The 17,951-nt window shown below is 44.7% G+C and overlaps 1 long non-coding RNA gene, 1 other non-coding gene and 1 pseudogene across 2 annotated transcripts; 1 reads left to right on the forward strand and 2 right to left on the reverse strand.

Annotated features, from left to right (window-relative positions):
* The first annotated feature begins 5,935 nt into the window (after positions 1 to 5,935).
* Positions 5,936 to 16,981, forward strand: LOC119137905. Its single transcript, XR_005101012.1, has 4 exons — positions 5,936 to 6,193; positions 6,582 to 6,585; positions 8,230 to 8,236; positions 16,971 to 16,981. It is a non-coding gene; the product is annotated as an uncharacterized LOC119137905 (long non-coding RNA).
* Positions 7,267 to 7,404, reverse strand: LOC119138857 (annotated as a pseudogene).
* A 697-nt stretch (positions 16,982 to 17,678) lies between the features above and the next one.
* On the reverse strand, positions 17,679 to 17,750 carry trnaq-cug. The gene has a single exon. It is a non-coding gene; the product is annotated as a tRNA-Gln (tRNA).
* Between the last annotated feature and the right edge of the window lie 201 nt (positions 17,751 to 17,951).

Here is a 17,951-nt window from a genome sequence, read left to right on the forward strand (position 1 = left end):
AAATTGTATTTCTTTTGTAAATAAAAGTGACAGTTTTTGAAAAAAGGTTTTAGACAGCATAAGGAATAAATTATTGAAAGTGATTGTGATCAAAATCCAAAAGAATCAATATGACTTTGTTTACTGTTTTAGACTAGCTCTATAAATATTGCGACATTAAGAACAAAGTCACTTTTAAAGACGCTCTGCTGTTCTGACAGCGGCTGAGTGGCTATCACAGTCGAGGTGTCTCGACTTGACTGTATTTTATGTTGGTGAAAAATGAACAATCCAGGTTCTCCCATTGAACTACCTGCTCTGATTTCCATCGGACCGAAAACGCACCACAGCCGTCATAGTGTCACTGTTAGTAAAAGCACACAGCAACACACACATAAACTGAGTATGTGCCGATGCCACAACATGAAACCTCAAGATTCTCCGATTTGCCCTGCATGCACAATTAGCAAGTGGCTGACCAGGCCTTGTGCTAACTGACCAGTGGTTTGGCCAACCTGTTTACAATGCGCTCCGTAATTAATGTTGGACAATTTCCCACGGCACAGCTGAACATCTTCCCAACCAGTGTGCCGCGGCACACTGGTGTGCCGCGGCACACTGGTTGGGAAACACTGTCCTAGGGGATAGCAGATTCCACCGCACCCTCTCCAATTGGTTTTCAGCATGCGGCTTCATTTCCTCTTCAGCTTGTATGCTTGAAGAGTCTACATCTCCTAGGTTGTGGGGTTTCTTTTTCTTCATCAATGTTTCTGTAATCGTTTTTAAATTCACTACACGGGTGATTGGCCCATGAGCTTTACCATTGCCCTATTTGCCAGCTTGACCTGTTACCACCTCTCACAACGGGGACGTTAGGGTTGGATTTTGAGATTTCAGCGCTTCCCTTGCTGGGAATTGCAGGTCGCCCACAGGTCTACGGCAGCCCTGCACTACCAGAACATGTGCCACACCGACTCCTGGGTGCCACAGCCAGGTCAGGGGCACGTTGAGAGCGCTGACATGCCCCGAGAGTGCATAACGGACCTGACTGGGAGGACATCATGGGCCACAATCCATGACAGGTCCCGAAGTTTGTTTCGAGAGGGCGGGGTGGTTGACGTTGCGCCAAACTGTTGTGGGCTCGCCGAATGCAAGCCCGTGCACTGGACACACCGCTTCCCGCTCCTGTACAACAGATCATAGATCTGTGATTTGTTAAAAATTCACTATTTTCTTGCTCTAATTTAAAGTTCTTCAAAAACGTCTTGATTAAGGAATAAAAAGTTGGCAGGTTAAAAGACACAGGAATTCTTTGGTCGGTGGTTATTAGCTTTAGTTTCCGGAAGTATGAGCCCATGCAGAATTGTGTCATTGCTTGGCTTTTCGGTGCATTTGGTGTAACGAGCGCACTTCGCAGGTGCAGGGCAACATATCTGCTTCCGAGGAAGAGCTTTAAGTCCGGCACTCCTTTTCCTCCCTTTTTTTTGTTTTTCTTCATGGTGTCCCTCTTCAGTTTCTCCAACTTGGATTTCCAGATGAAGTAAAAAATGGCTCGGTCCAACTCTAAAAGCACCTTCATTGTTGGAAGGAAAACAGAACTGATTAGTAAAAGTGTTCTGCCCTCAGAATTGTTTTCATGACGTAAGAACTGTTTTCTATGAAAAGAAGAATACACAATGGTTATTTGTCGTTCGGAAGCAAACCGGAAATGTATTTTGAAATGCACCGGAAGCTGCGCATGTTTTTGTTGAAGCGACTTGACAACTGATGAGTAGAGACGTTAGCATTACTTGTGTCAAAAACGAATCTTTCTCCTCTCCTTATCCTCACGGGATCAACGGCTGTAAGTTATTGTTATTGGATAACTTTATTATTGTTTATAAGATAAGAATATTCATAGTAGAAACTGTTTGTTGTTTTACTTGCAGTTTCACTCATTGTGTTTAGCACTGAACAGAAATAAAGGGAGCAAGACGCTCTGAATCCTGGCTCACGTGTTCTATTCATGAGTTTGGCTGGCTGATGAACTGTGACAACGTACACGAAGTACATAACGCACAGGGAGATCAGTACAGTGAAAAGCCATAGTATAAAGTGAAAAGCCGTAGTATAAAGAGGAAAGCCGCGGTGAAGTGAAAAGCCGTAGTATAAAGTGGAAAGCCGCGGTGAAGTGAAAAGCCGCGGTGCAGCGAGTTGAGGAAACAACGAAAGATTCAAACATGGCCGCCAAAGATGTATCCAGTGTTATCGACGCGGAGACGGTAGACTTCGAAGAGAATTCACGTCGACCTTCATCATCCAAGTCATCAGTCCACAGTCGATCGAGAGCTAGTGCTAACTCCAAGCGCTCGTCATCCTACAATTCCGTTCTGGAGGCAGCTGCCAGAGCCAGAGCTTCGGCTGAAGCAGCGGCAACCAAGGTAGCCTATTCAAGGAAGCAGTTGGAAATTAAAAGGCAACGAGCTAGGCTAGACATGGATTTAGAAGAATTTGAAATTGAAAAGGAAGCAGAAGTGGCACGGGTGAGAGCAGAAGTATTGGAAGCAGCTGCAGCTTTAGAAAATGAAGATGTGCTAAGCATAAAAAGTCATTTGCCAGCGCACGTGGCTCAAAAACGCACTGAAGATTATGTGCAAAGCCAAACACAGCTCAACGCGCAGTCCCTTGTAGCCTACAGTGGAGTCTGGCGCCACAAACCCACACATAGTCCACCACCTGCGGCAGCTGAGGAGAGGTCCTCACACAACGTCTGCAGACCATCAGTGAATGAGGAACGTGAGGAAAAGGAGCAGTTCCAAGAGGCAATCAACACGCCGTATTATGGCCCCCCATTTCATGGTGCAGTCAGACCTTGTGAGTACAGCCTCCTGCGACAGTCATCACCCATACCTACGACACCACCACGCATGGATGACTTCAGGCCTTTGCGTGATAACTTCAGGCCTCTTCAGAGTGACATCGGAACCCCGACTCAGCCTTCACATGCAGCAAGGCACACATCTGCCCCAAAGCCACCTGACAGTCCACATATGCAACAAGGTCAGTATTCTCCTCCTCATGCCAGCCCTCCACACATGATAGACTTTGCCAAGTTTCTTGCTCGCAGAGAATTAGTGACTACTGGCCTCACAAAATTTGATGACATGCCAGAGAATTTTAGGGCATGGCAGTCCTCATTCCTAAATGCAACACAAGGCTTAGGTTTATCATACAGTGAGGAGCTGGACCTCTTGGTGAAGTGGCTCGGTAAAGACTCGTCTGAACATGTAAAGAGGATCCGTGCTGTTTATGTCACCAAGCCCAAAGCTGCTCTACAACTGTCCTGGGATAGACTGCATGAATGCTATGGCGCACCAGAAATAATTGAAAATGCCCTGTTCAAAAGAGTGGACGATTTTCCCCATCTCTCTGCTAGAGACAACACGAAGCTAAGATTGCTGACCTCCTCATGGAGCTATTAGCAGCCAAAAACGATGGATATCTTCCTGGCCTTGCATACCTCGACACGCCTCGTGGGATAAAGCCCATCGTGGAGAAGTTACCTTCAGGCCTGCAGGAGAAATGGCTCGGTGTAGGCTCAAAGTACAAGGAGCGCTACAGGACATCTTTCCCTCCCTTTTCGTTTTTTGTGGACTTTGTGTATGGCCAAGCCAAGGCTCGAAATGACCCAAACTTCAGCCTCTCCATCGGTAGCCAGCCGTACGGCAAAGGTGAGAAAGCTCCATTCAAGCCAAGTGAATTTAAGACTGCTGTATCTGTGCGCAAAACAGACGTGTCTAGTACCACTGATGCAAACACCTTAAACTCTACGGACGACGGAAAAGAAAACAATGATCCGGCTCGTTATTGCCCTGTGCACAAGAAAACACACCCATTGGAAAAATGCAGATCATTTAGAGCAAAAACATTACAGGAAAGAAAAGACATTCTTAAAGAACATAAACGTTGCTTTAAATGCTGCGCCCCAAACCACCTTGCCAAGGATTGTCAGGCATCATTGAAATGTGGTGAGCGAGACAGCCAAAGACACAGCTCTGCGATGCACCTATACACCTCTCTGCCTCCCGATCAATCGGCCCTTCCACAAATAGACACAGTGGCACAAGGAAATTCTCCACTCGAAGTGACGTCACGATGCACTAAAGTTTGTGGCAAGGGCAACCTCCCACGTTCATGCTCAAAGGTGTGCCTGGTGCGCGTCTTCCCTCGGGGACAGCCAGATCGCTCTGTCAAGATGTATGTCATACTTGACGATCAGAGCAACCGCTCACTGGCCCGCTCTGAATTTTTCCACCTTTTCAAAGTCAAGAGCAGCCTCTCCCCTTACCTGATGAAGACCTGCGCTGGCACCACAGAGATGGTCGGCAGGAAGGCGGCGGGCTTTCAGATCAAAGCAGTGAACGGAGGTGTGTGCCTAGACCTTCCACCTCTCATTGAGTGCAATGAAATAATGAATGACAAATCTGAGATTCCAACTCCAGAGGTAACCCTCACACACGCGCGCTTGAAACATCTCGCTCCTCTCATTCCCAAGCTGGATCCTGATGCAGAGATGATGATCCTGTTGGGGAGAGATATGATACGTGCACACAAAGTGAGAGATCAAGTCAATGGTCCTCATAACGCACCCTTTGCCCAGCGCCTGGACTTAGGCTGGGTCATTATAGGCGAAGTCTGCCTGGACAACGCCCACAAGCCAACCCTGAGCATCTTCAAAACTCATGTGCTTCAAAATGGACGTCCGTCACTTCTCGTTCCTTGCCAAAACAACATCTGTGTGAAAGAGAGACCATGCTACGGCGGGGAGGACAAGCATGGCCACACTACACATACGTTGAAAGCATTGCCAGTCGAGGATCAGCTCGGGCAGACTGTTTTCCAACAAACAGACAGCGACGACAAGTGTGCCATGTCCTTTGAAGACGAATTCTTCTTGAAAATAATGAAAAAAGAAGTCGCTCAGGATGAAAGGAATAACTGGGTAGCTCCCCTACCATTTAAGTCGCCTCGCCCTCGGCTCCCAAATAACAGAGCGCAAGCCCTGTCTCGTCTCAGCTCTCTACGGCGCACTTTGAGAAGAAACGCTGCGATGAAAGAGCAGTTTTCCTCCTTCATGGAAAAGCTTTTTGAAAACGACTATGCAGAGATTGCCTCATCCATTGACGACGCAAAAGAATGCTGGTACCTGCCCTTTTTTGGTGTGTACCACCCCCAGAAGCCTGGGCAAATACGGGTCGTTTTTGACTCAAGCGCCCAACTGAACGGCCTCTCCCTCAACTCAGTGCTTCTCACAGGGCCCGACTTGAATAATACTCTGCTTGGCGTGCTGCTGCGTTTCAGGAAAGATCTCATTGCTGTCACTGCGGACATCCAGCAGATGTTTTATGGATTCCTGGTGAGGCATGAGCACAGAGATTACCTCAGATTTCTGTGGCACAAAGACAATGACCTCTCTAAAGAGGTTCAAGAGTACCGCATGCGGGTACAGGTCTTCGGCAACGGCCCATCGCCTGCAGTAGCCATCTATGGACTACGACGTGCTGCTAAGAAAGTTGTCAACAGCGTCTTCAACCCGCTGGGCCTGGCCGCCCCAGTGACCATCAAAGGCAGGCTGCTACTGACACAAAAGCCAGGCCTGCTTGCTCCTCCGGGCGAGTTTGCGGGGAAAGACCTTCTGAGAGGCCAGTGGAGGCAAGGGCAGGCGCTGGCGAACGAATTCTGGAACCGTTGGAGAAGTGAGTACCTGAGCACTCTCCATCCAAGACGTAAATGGCACAGGACACGCCGCGACCTTCAACCTGGGGACATTGTGCTGCTAAAGCAAACTCAAGTGCCAAGGAATGAGTGGCCGATGGCTATGGTCATATCCACCTCCGAGAGCAGCGATGGAAGGGTCCTGAAGGTTGAGGTGAAAACATCATCCCAAGGCATTTCAAAGACTTACCTGCTACCATTTCTGAAGTGGTCCTTCTCATGGAAAAGACGGATTAAAAGTGGACTGAGTAAAAAGGAAAGTAGTTTCAAAGGTTAGTGGCATTACATGCCAGACGGGGAGTGTTCTGCCCTCAGAATTGTTTTCATGACGTAAGAACTGTTTTCTATGAAAAGAAGATTACACAATGGTTATTTGTCGTTCGGAAGCAAACCGGAAATGTATTTTGAAATGCACCGGAAGCTGCGCATGTTTTTGTTGAAGCGACTTGACAACTGATGAGTAGAGACGTTAGCATTACTTGTGTCAAAAACGAATCTTTCTCCTCTCCTTATCCTCACGGGATCAACGGCTGTAAGTTATTGTTATTGGATAACTTTATTATTGTTTATAACAGTGGTCCCCAACCTTTTTTGCACCACGGACCGGTTATGTGTCAGAAATATTTTCGCGGACCGGCCTTTATATAAATAAATATATTTATATATTTATTATTTAAATATTTATATATATAAATAGGATGAAATAAAATGATACGACTGGCATAAAAACAAATATAAACCACATAAAAATAAAACGTTGAATTAGTGGGAGCACCGAGCTCTTTTCTCAGAAATGAGCCGTTCCCATCTAGGCGTAATCGGAGACAATGACACCCGAAGTGGTTAAGGTTTGTCTTTAAATGCAGGATGCTTGGTCTCCATGTGCCGAAGCAGGTTTGAAGGCTTCATTGCCTCGTTAGCTAGCCTTTCGCAACATATGCGGAGTGCACTTGGCGTGGCAGAGTCACCTGTGGCGATAAATCCATATTTTAAGTAGGACTCCAGAAATGTTCTTTTAAATGCAGCTTTCCTTTTCTTAGAAGTCGTAGCCTCTTCTTCTTCAGTGTACTCATTGGACGTTTTTCCCTTTCCGAAGAAGCTTTCCAAACTTCTCTGTTTCTTGCTCATTTTTGCTTGCCTCGCGGGCTTGACTGTGGTGACATGTCACGTGACCGGGACGAGCGTCTTAACCTGAATGAATTGATCGTCAATGAAAAAAAAAAATGAAAAAAAAAAATGAAAAAAAAACAATTTTTTTTTTTTTTTTTTTCCTGTGCGGCTCCGCGGCCCGGTACCAAGTGACCCACGGACCGGTACCGGTCCGCGGCCCGGTGGTTGGGGACCACTGGTTTATAAGATAAGAATATTCATAGTAGAAACTGTTTGTTGTTTTACTTGCAGTTTCACTCGTTGTGTTTAGCACTGAACAGAAATAAAGGGAGCAAGACGCTCTGAATCCTGGCTCACGTGTTCTATACATGAGTTTGGCTGGCTGATGAACTGTGACAACGTACACGAAGTACATAACGCACAGGGAGATCAGTACAAAAAGCAAGGGTAAAATCACCACTTTTATGGTTAAAATTCTCTCTTCTATGGTCAGCTCTCTTAATCCCCCAAACCCAAGAACAGATACTACACTTGATCTTAGCCAAAAGGCCCAGAAGCGATTGAGTATACCAGTGACGGACTCGCTTACAGGCTTCCCTGTCTACCCATTCTCACCAACGGTTTGTTAGAATAGGCCTCTTTGGCACATGTGATTAGCTAAGTAGCTTGAGCTATGCCGTCATATCGCTGTAACCCTTCTCTTGCTTTATTAGCTTTCTCTACTCTATGACACCCTTTGCACATATGTAGAAGTCGCTCTCAGTTAAGACTACAAGGTCACACATTATCACACAGGCTAGGCAGAGTCGCGGCCCAGAGTAGTAGAAGAGCAGGAACCTTGGCGCTGGGAGAGGGACCTTCTTCCGCATCTCGCAGAAAGGGCTCCACAGCTGTGCATCGATCATTTTGGCATACATTAAATAGTTAAACTGTGAAGGCTGCCTCTTGGTAATTACTGTTAGCATATCGAGCATTAAGGATAAAGAACTGGGAACAAACCTAACAGGTTACAGTACGGAACAGAGTGCTGCTCTTCTGGGCACTAATAAATCGGCAAACTTGTCTGCCGACTTATTTGTTCACTCTTCTTCACTCGCAGTAATGCATGTAGTTCACGAGGCATATATGTGTCCCCTTTCAGCACTCTCTATCCAACTACACAGTGTAGGTACCTATTAAAAGGGTAGTCCAGATGAACTTTCCAGGGTCATCATATGTACAACAGCTGCGCCAAAAAGAGCACCAGCATCCAGGTTAGCGCTGCCCGACTGAGCTTTGTTCATAATGTAATGAACAATATGAGTGACAATCAGAATCCAGTTGCGAGTTGGAACCGAATGCTTGTTTGCCGATTAGAGGACTTGATGAATTTCTAGCACTGAGCAGCAGAGTGGTGCAGCGGGAGCGTGCTGGGCCCATAACCCAGAGGTCGATGGATAGAAGCCATCCTCTGCTATTTGCAGTTTGTCTGCTTTGGACCTTCTTTCAAGTCATGCTTTTGAGAAGAAATGTCGTGCGCATAATATTTTCCACACGTTGGTTGTGCTGCATGGAAGTCGACCACCCATCCTCAATGCATACAGTTTGTGAGGCATATATGTGCCTTCTCTCACCATTCTCAGTCCAAATACACAGTGTAGTATTAAATGGGTACTCCAGGTTAGAATAAAAGGCAAAGATTGGTATTTCGCAAAAACCTTTGAAGGGTCTTGATACTTTACGGCTGCACTGACAGGATTTGGGCAAAAAGATCAGACCTGAATTGATGCAGAAGTGGCTGTGATGGGATTTGAACCCACAAGTCAGGAGTGACTGAAGCTTAAATAAAGGACCGCTTAGACCGCTCGGCCACACTACCTAATTCCTGTGCTACTGTCTGGAATTTTCTTGACAATTATATTAAAACTTTGGAATTGGAGGATACATAGCTAGTTTCCCCACCAGCAACCAGGTTAGTGCTGTCCGACACCGCCTTGTTTATAATATAACAAAGAAGAAACAACACGCAGAAGGCCTTGCAATCATCGACAAGAGCCAGCTACCCGGAAAGCAAAAATTGCGGTGCTACAACTTCACATTGTACCAAAGGGCCATGTGGCCACTGAAGATGAGCAACATCAACCTCGAATGGGCTGGACAGACTAAGCCAACTCCTACATTCGGAAATGGCTAGGTCTACCGAAAGGTTTCTCTGACACAGGCTTGTTCGGGGCAACCGCGCTGCAACTGCCGATCCAGTCCATACCTTGGGCTATGAGCAGAAGGCCAGGTTCGTTCTTGAGCTAAAAGGATCCTTGGATCCTACTGTGCGAAATGCACTCGTGGCGCTATCGGCAGGCTTCAACATCAGGAAAGAATTGGCAAGGTGAAAGAAGGGAGAGCGGGGCTTGGCTGGGGAGAGCCTCCACGATTCTGGTCCAAGGCCACAAAGAGGGGGACCCCTGTGCAGCGCACATAACGCCAGCCTACAGCACCTACTGGCAGGCTGCACTGACACAGGCACGCTACAGATGGCGCCACGACCCAGTCCTGACGAAGCTGGCCGAAGTTCTCGAGACCAGCAGAAAAGAGACCAACAACCAGTCTGCAGCCATACAGCTCCCTGTCAGGTTTGTGAGGGCAAGGGAGAGCAGTCGAGACACCAGCCAACGAGGCAGTTTTCTGACAGCTGAAGTTCAATCGCATCAGGGAGAGCACGGACGCAGTTCCGCACTCTCACAAATTACGCAGTCGAGATTGAAATGAATTCCTTTATTGTCACGTTAACGCAGTGTTAACTGTGAAAATTAGTTCATACTAGGCATTCCATATCAATGAGGACAGGAAAAGGGTTCTACCTCGCCGGTACGCTGGCACTGCGTGCCCGGAGCCAAGAACGCCTTAAAATGAAGATGGATTTTTCATTCTTTTTGAGATTTGACCAAAATCTATTAAAATTAATTTCTACAATCTTCGAATTGGCTAGGAGAGAGGACTTCGGGCCAGCAGGAAAGGGAGATGCCATTTTCAAGGCGTGGTCCTCCTCCAGAAGGCTGCCTATCTATTAAAACAGAATTCAAATTTTGGAACAAAGGAGAACTGATCACTCCAACCAAATAGCATTTTAGACCCTTTGTCTCCTTTTTTGCTCTGAGTTTGGTGAGTGGAATTGTTGTCGTTTGAACTATTGAGACTTGTCATTCTTTTTCTTGCCTATTCATTACATTTCTTCTTAATCCTTAATTCGGTTATCAATTATTTCGTATTAACTATGTTGAGCATGGTTTTATTTGCAGTAATTAGAACTTTAATTTTTCTTTATTTCCCTATCGTAGTCATTCTTTAAATCCGTTCAATTCTTCTTAACGTGAAGACAGCTTTAATCCATAACATCATGAATTGTCAGATCTGGTTCGAAGTAGTTATCTTGAGCTCAGCTAGGGCTCTGAATCCAGTGATCTGAGTTCAAGTCTCGGTTGGACCTCAAATCTTTGGTCATATACAGTCGTATGCAAAGGTTTGGGCACCCCTCACCATTTTCAAGATTTTCATTTATAAATCATTGGCTGATCGCATCAGCAATTTCAGTTAAATATATCATATAGCAAACAGACACAGTGATATTTGAGAAGTGAAATTAAGTTTATAGGATTTGCAGATTTGTCAAGAAGAATGGTCAAATATACCTTCAACCAGAATCCAGACTCCCATTGGAAACTATAGGAAGTGTCTAGAGCAGTGGTTCTTAACCTTGTTGGAGGTACCGAATCCCACCAGTTTCTTATGTGCAATAACCGAACCCCTCTTTAGTGATTTATTTTTATTTTTTTTAAATTCAAGACATAGATGTTTTTTACTGGCGCACAACATGAGCCGTGCATGAACACCACCTTGTGCAAAGATTAAAACTAACACAATGCATGAATTCACGACAAATGACATACCAGCAAATCAGTGTGACTTCTGCTGTTGGGGTTTCCAATTGTATGCATCTGCCTACTTTTGTTTAAATAATGATTGCACACTGTCTGCCAATCCTATAAACTTCATTTCACTTCTCTAATATCACTGTGTTGATCACTGCCGTCATCCGCCATGCATGGATTCGGGCCATCTGATTGGTTCCTTTGCCCCCCCCCATACACACACAGGAATTGGTTAGGACTTGATTAGTAAGTGTTAGGAATCGTTTTGGCTGTCCGTTCAGAGCAAGGAACAACCCACTAGCCCCACGGGAAGTTGTCATTTTCTGTAAGCTTGTGTGTATGTAAATTTTTCATGGTCCAACGTAAGACTGTTTAGGGTGAATAAAAAATAACTGCGACAAGTTTATTCTGCTATTAACCAGATTCAAACTGGGGTTGCAGCCACCTCAATCGCTATATTATGGCCAATATGCAGTTGCATGTTTAGGGTATTTTCTCTAGGATCTTCAGCCACGACACCCAGGCAGACCATGAAAAAATGTTGATGTCAAAATGTTGGTGGAACTATCCAATAACTACGCAGATCCGATGATCCCTAAGACTTGAGATGAGACAAAATTGAAAAGACTATTTGTTGACAGTGTCTGTGAGTTAGTTCAACCCAAAAGTTCACATAAATTACACATAGCTAATGTTGACCACAAAATTGCATGTGAGCTGGCCAGGAGTCCTGGAATTTTCTGATCTGTAGACAGATGCGTTATCCATTGCTCCATGAGCCCCACGGGAATATGTGTATTGCAAGCTTGTGTGTAACACTTTTGCAAAAAAAAAATAAAAAATGGGTGACATTATTTGAACATGCCATGATGCTTTATTCATTGCGCCACTCGCCCTACAAGTTAAGGCTATTGACCGCAAACGTGTGGAAAATCGTCATTGTCCAAAAGATGGCTGCTTAGCAATAGTGAGCAAGGGACAAATTCCACACAGTAATTTGAGCATGCCATGACCCGGATTCGAACCGGGGTTGCTGTGGCCACAACGCAGTGTACTAACCACTATACGACCATGGCCAATATGCACAACTTATTTAACGCTACTGCATACAGGCCATGATCGTGTAGTGGCTAATGGTGTTCGATTCAAATCCGGATGATGGTATAATCAAATTACCTTGTTGAATTTGTCTGCTGGTCATTGTTGCTAAACAGCCTTCCTTTGGACAATGACAGTTTTCCACACGTTTACAGTCGATACAGTCTTGTAGGGTGAGTGGCGCAATGGATGACACATGACGGCAGATTCAAGTGATGAGAATCAAAACAACAGATTTAAGAGACCCAAGGTAAATTAACTCAACCCGTTTCGTTTCAATTGACAGCCCATGTGACATGCACCTCAGATGAAATGGGGCTAGTTGATCAACAGCAATGTTTTAACAAAGGGATCATCTGGGAGTTGAACCCCGGACCTCTCACACCCAAAGCAAGATTCATACCCCTAGACCACCGGTGTCAAACTCGAGGCCCGGGGGCCAGTTATGGCCCACCGTATCATTTTCTGTGGCCCGCGACGACAAATTGTGCATTAAATTTATGTCATACTAAAATTGCAAATTGTCGTAACTTTTAAGAATCTTCTTAAAATTATTTTTGAAATATTTGAAAAGTTTCCACTAGTCTGATTTGAAAAAACAATTATTTGTCAGTTTGTTTTGTAGCTTATACTGTATATAATATGAGCCGTTTATTTATTTGGGTTGACAGTCATAATGGCCCGTCGAGGGAAACGTTGACTACAATGTGGCCCGCGACAAAAATTTGTTTGACACCCCTGCCCTAGACCAACGAGCCTCAAAGAAAGCTCGCAGACCATGTTACATTCTGTGTAACATTGGCCTATCAAACAGTCCACACAACAATAGACAACAGTGTTTCAAAGAAGAGCTCGTCCGGGAGTTTAACCCGGGTAATCAAAGAACCCTAGGCGAGAATCATTCCCCTGCACCAATGAGCCCCATAGTAGACCAGCTGACCCCGTTACATTCCGATTGGAAGCCCATGTGACATGGACCTGAAGACTGAATGTCAGTGATTTATGGAATAAATGGAATCTGGTTGGCCTAAGGCTCCCAATTCCCCAACTACAAGCCCTAACGCTAACCCTAAAACCCTAACAATTACCAAACCCTAATAATTAACCCTTAACCTGCTCACCCGCCTACCATAACCCCCTCACCTTTAATCTCTAATGCTCCCCCTAAAGTTAGTGCTCTCTAAACTTGAAGGCAGGCATATGCTAACTGGATTGCCCCATTTCAGAACTGTTTTAGAAACCTTTACAGACGGTTAAAATCCACATAATAGTTACGCGCGCATGTGTTCCGTGAGCGGTCTCGACCCCCCCCACCTTTCCTTTCTCCCGCCAAGTAGCAAATTGCCCCTCTACACAGCACAGTCCTTGTTAGTATAGTGGAGAGTATCTCCGCCTGTCATGCGGAAGACCGGGGTTCGATTACCTGACGGGGAGTTTATTTCTTTGTGCAAAATAGAATTTAAGCAGGTTTTCGACCCATGTGCGTTAACCTGTTTGCAGCAGAGTTATTATATAGCTGCATTGGTTTATATCATTACATCATAAGATGGCACCGCGGATTGCCACCTCGGTGACTCGCTCTCTCATACTTTTCGTTATTTTCTATCTTTTTAACCTCACTTTGAATCATACTTCCGGTTTGCCACGTACAGCGCCGCAGCGTCACTAGAGAGACGATCTATATTCCAACATTTCTATATGTTTTTCTAGTTCTTTCGCGCTTTTTACATTTTTTACTCCACTTTTGGGAGTTTACTATTGTTGAAAGTCGCGGACCGTCAATCCCTGCCATTTCAACCACGTCACTGTTTGGCTCTTAGCGGAGGCTTCTTGGCTGTTTGTCTACCGTCGATCATTGGACACGTAAGCATGGCTGCGGATCAAGAGGTTTGTACGGCTTTGTGCACCAATTGCACCCTTCTCTTAGATACGTAGGTTGTCCCTGCTAGAGGGACGTGTCCGCCAGCTAGAGCAGAATAGTGCGATAACACTATATGTGGCGGACACAGATGCAGACTTTAGTCAGCCCGCTAGCCCCGTTAGCATAAGCCCCAAGCGGCTTGCTAACCGCGATGAGCCAATCAAGACGTATAGCCGTCCCAAGCTATCTCGGTCTACTGGCTCTCGCGCCTTGGTGATGCGGAAACTATTATACATGCGTTTATTATGTCGCGCCTGGACTACTGTAACGCATTATCAAAGTCAAAGTCTGCTTTATTGTCAATTTCTTCACGTCAAGACATACAAAGAGATCGAAATTGCATTTCCTACTATCCCACGGTGGAGACAAGACATATTACACCCAATTGGTCCACAGACAAACAAAACATTCAAGGAAACAATACACAAAGTAAAAATAAGAAGGCACATACCGTATTTTTCGGACTAAAAGTCGCTCCGGAATATACGTCGCATCAGACATAAAATGCACAATAAAGTGAAAATAAAAACATATATAAGTCGCTCCGGAGTATTAGTCGTATTTTGGGGGAAATTTATTTGACAAAACCCAACACCAAGAACAGACATGAACGAGCAACAACAGGCTAAACGATACGGTATGCTAACGTGACATAAACACAAACGAGAAGCTGAGAACGGGCCTGATGTAACAATAACAGTTATTCGAATAACTATAACATAAATAACACCTTTATCAAACCATCTGTGTCACTCCAAATCATTAAAGCCATCGATCGAGTTGGTTCTCCTTCATGTATACAAGTCCGACATCAGCGGCGCGTTACAGTTAAAAAATTTCTACAGGCCGATATAACAATTTATAAACTATGTGTGAAATGACAATAATATAAACAATTTTATCGAACCATCCGTGTCACTCCAAATCAATAAATCCATCAGAATCTTCGTCTTCCGTGTAACTTGAGAAAAAAAGAAAAAAGAAAAAGAAAACAAAAGTTGACGCCGGAAAGACTACGTGTCCCACAGACGTCAGACTAGATATATTAAATAAATGTAATATAAACAACAATTTTAACAAACCATCCGTGTCACTCCAAATCATTAAATCCACCGGAATATTCATCCCCTGTGTCAAAAACCCCCAAAAATAAACAGCTGTCGATTCCGGACCTACGTGCGGCGCTGATGTCAGCCTCGTTGTCAGTTGGCGGCTCCGATTATTCCACAGATCTACGTATATAACTATATTGTAGCGTTACCGAAGTACCAGGCAAGACGTGGGTTTGGTAACAGGCCGGCTCTTTATTTCACAAATCAAGAGCTCAACATGTGAGCCAACACACGCAAGCGCCCAGGATCGCTCGTTCCGCCCCCCCACCCCCTGCTGCCTTCATGGCCTCCCTACAAAATCGGAAACTACTGAAGTCTAACAACATACACGTTGCTACTCTAAATAAACTACATATCAAATAACTATAACATAAATAATAAGTTTATCGAATAATCTGTGTCACTCCAAATCACTAAATCTCCCGACTTTGGAAGTCAGTGAATGGAACTCATTGTCAGTGAGGCTCCAATTATTCCACAGCCATAGTGCGCCCTCATGCGGTTTGAAACAAAAATTACATGTGAAGTGATCAACTATACTAGTAAGTAAGTAAAGTGTTAATGATCACGTAAAAATTTGTGAAAAAATTCACATATAAGTCGCTCCTGAGTATAAGTCGCCCCCCCCCACCCAAAGTGTGAAAAAAGAACGCGACTTATATTCCGAAAAATACGGTATGTATTATTTATTTATATAAAGGCTGGTCCACGAAAATATTTCTGACACGTAACCGGTGCGTGGTGCAAAACAGGTTGGGGACCACTGATTTAGTAGAAGGTGGCTACAGATAAAAGTTTGAGTTTATTTTGAAAAACTTACAGGTCACTCACTTAAGTTCAAACGCACGCACAACCAATGCAGCTATATAATAACTCTGCTGCAAACATAGGTTAACGCACTTGGGTTGATAACTGAACCCTGGTCTTTCACACGACAAGCAGAGATACTATCCACGATACTAACGAGGAACATGCCCTGTGTTAGGGCAAGATGGACTGCTTGGCGGGAGAAAGGAAAGGGAGGGGGCAGAAAGGGGAACGCTCACGGAACACATGCGCGTATAACTATTATGTGGATTTTAACCATCTGTAAACGTTATTAAAACAGTACTGAAATGGGGCAATCTGCTGGTCTGGTTCGTATATGCCTGCCTTCAAGTTTAGAGGGCACTACCTTTAGGGGGCGCATTAGATGTTAGGGTTAAAGGTGAAGGGGTTACCGTTAGCGAGTTAGCAGGTTAATTCTTAGGGTTTGGTTATTGTTAGGGTTTTAGAGTTAGCGTTAGGGCTTGAAGTTAGGGAATTAGGAGCCTTAGGCCAACCAGATTCCATTTATTCCATTAATCACTGACATTCAGTCTTCAGATCCATGTCACATGGGCTACCAATCGGAATGTCAGCTGGTCTACTATGAGGCTCATTGGTACAGGGGAATGATTCTTGCTTGATTCTTGCTTAGGGTGCATGATTGCCTGGGTTTAGCTCCCGGATGAGCTCTTCTTGCAAACACTGTTGTCTATCATTATGTGGAGCGTTTGACAGGCCAACGTTACACGGAATGTAACATGGTCTGTCTGTTCTCGTTGTGGCTCGTTGGTCTAGGGCAGGGGTTCCCAATACGTCGATCGCGATCGACCGGTCGATCGTCAAGCCACTATTGGTCGATCGCGTGATATTGAAATGTTTTTATTTATTTATTTTAATTTAATTTTATTCACACTTGACGCGTGTATAAACAACGGCGCTAACAACACACCACAAACACGCTAGCTCGCGAGTTCCCTCCAATTGTCAGAACCCTGTTTTTTCTCTTAAACTTAAGAAAGGGTATAAAAATGAGTGGGGCAGCTGGCCATAGTAAGAAGTATCACTTTCATAGGGAATGGGAGTAGGACTTTTTTTTCACGATGACATATATATATATACATATATATATGCAGAGCCTCCACTGCAGAGGTCCGAACACACTTGATTTATATATCCGCATATCTGAACTGGTCTTGCAAAGGCAAAAGCAGACGTCACACTGATTTGCTGGTATGTCATTTCTTGTGAATTCATGCATTGTGTTGGTTTTATTCTTTGAACAAGGTGATGTTCATGCACGGCTCATTTTGTGTGCCAGTAAAAAACATCTATGTCTTGAATTTGAAAAAATGTATATATATTTTTTTTCACTAATGAGGGGTTCGGTGATTGCGCATATGAAACTGGTGGGATTTGGTACCTCCAACAAGGTTAAGAACCACTGCTCTAAACACTTCCTATAGCTTCCAATGAGAGTGTGGATTCTGGTTGAAGGTATAATGGTCCATTCTTCTTGACAAATCTGTAACTCCTATAAACTTCATTTCACTTCTCAAATATCACTGTCTGTCTGCTATATGATATATTTAACTGAAATTGCTGATCCGAACAGCCAAAGATTTATAAAGGAATTCTTGAAATTGATTAGGGGTGCCCAAACTTTTGAACATGACTGTATATGACCACTGTGTGCCCTGCGATTGGCTGGCAACCGGTTCAGGGTGTCCCCCGCCTACTGCCCGATGACGGCTGGGATAGGCTCCAGCACGCCCGCGACCCCCGTGGGGACTAAGCGGTACAGAAAATGGATGGATGGATGGATGGATATGACCAAAGATTTGAGGTCCAACCGAGACTAGAACTGAGATCACTGGATTCAGAGTCGAGAGCGCTCATGGAACCCTCAGGTGTAGGGAAGCATACGAATTCGTGGGGCAGCACACAAGCTGCTGCAACCTGCAATTTTTTCCCAGCTAAATGACAAATTGTTTGAGGTCCCACCGAGACTTGAACTCCGATCACTGGATTCAGAGTCCAGAGTGCTCACCATTACACCATAGAACCCTGGCAATGACCAAAGGAGGAGCATAATTTTTCTGAGCACAATGCACTAACTAAGGCGCTCATTTTACGAAATTGACAAAAGTAGTGGAGGCAGGGCTTACACACTCATAGGGCTGTACACAAAGTACTGAATTGGAATTTTCAAATTTTTGTTCCACGTAAATGACTACAAATTGGAAGTTCCACCAAGACTTGAACTTG

This window comes from Syngnathus acus, chromosome 19 (assembly GCF_901709675.1).
Source record: "Syngnathus acus chromosome 19, fSynAcu1.2, whole genome shotgun sequence".
Lineage (NCBI taxonomy): Eukaryota > Metazoa > Chordata > Actinopteri > Syngnathiformes > Syngnathidae > Syngnathus > Syngnathus acus.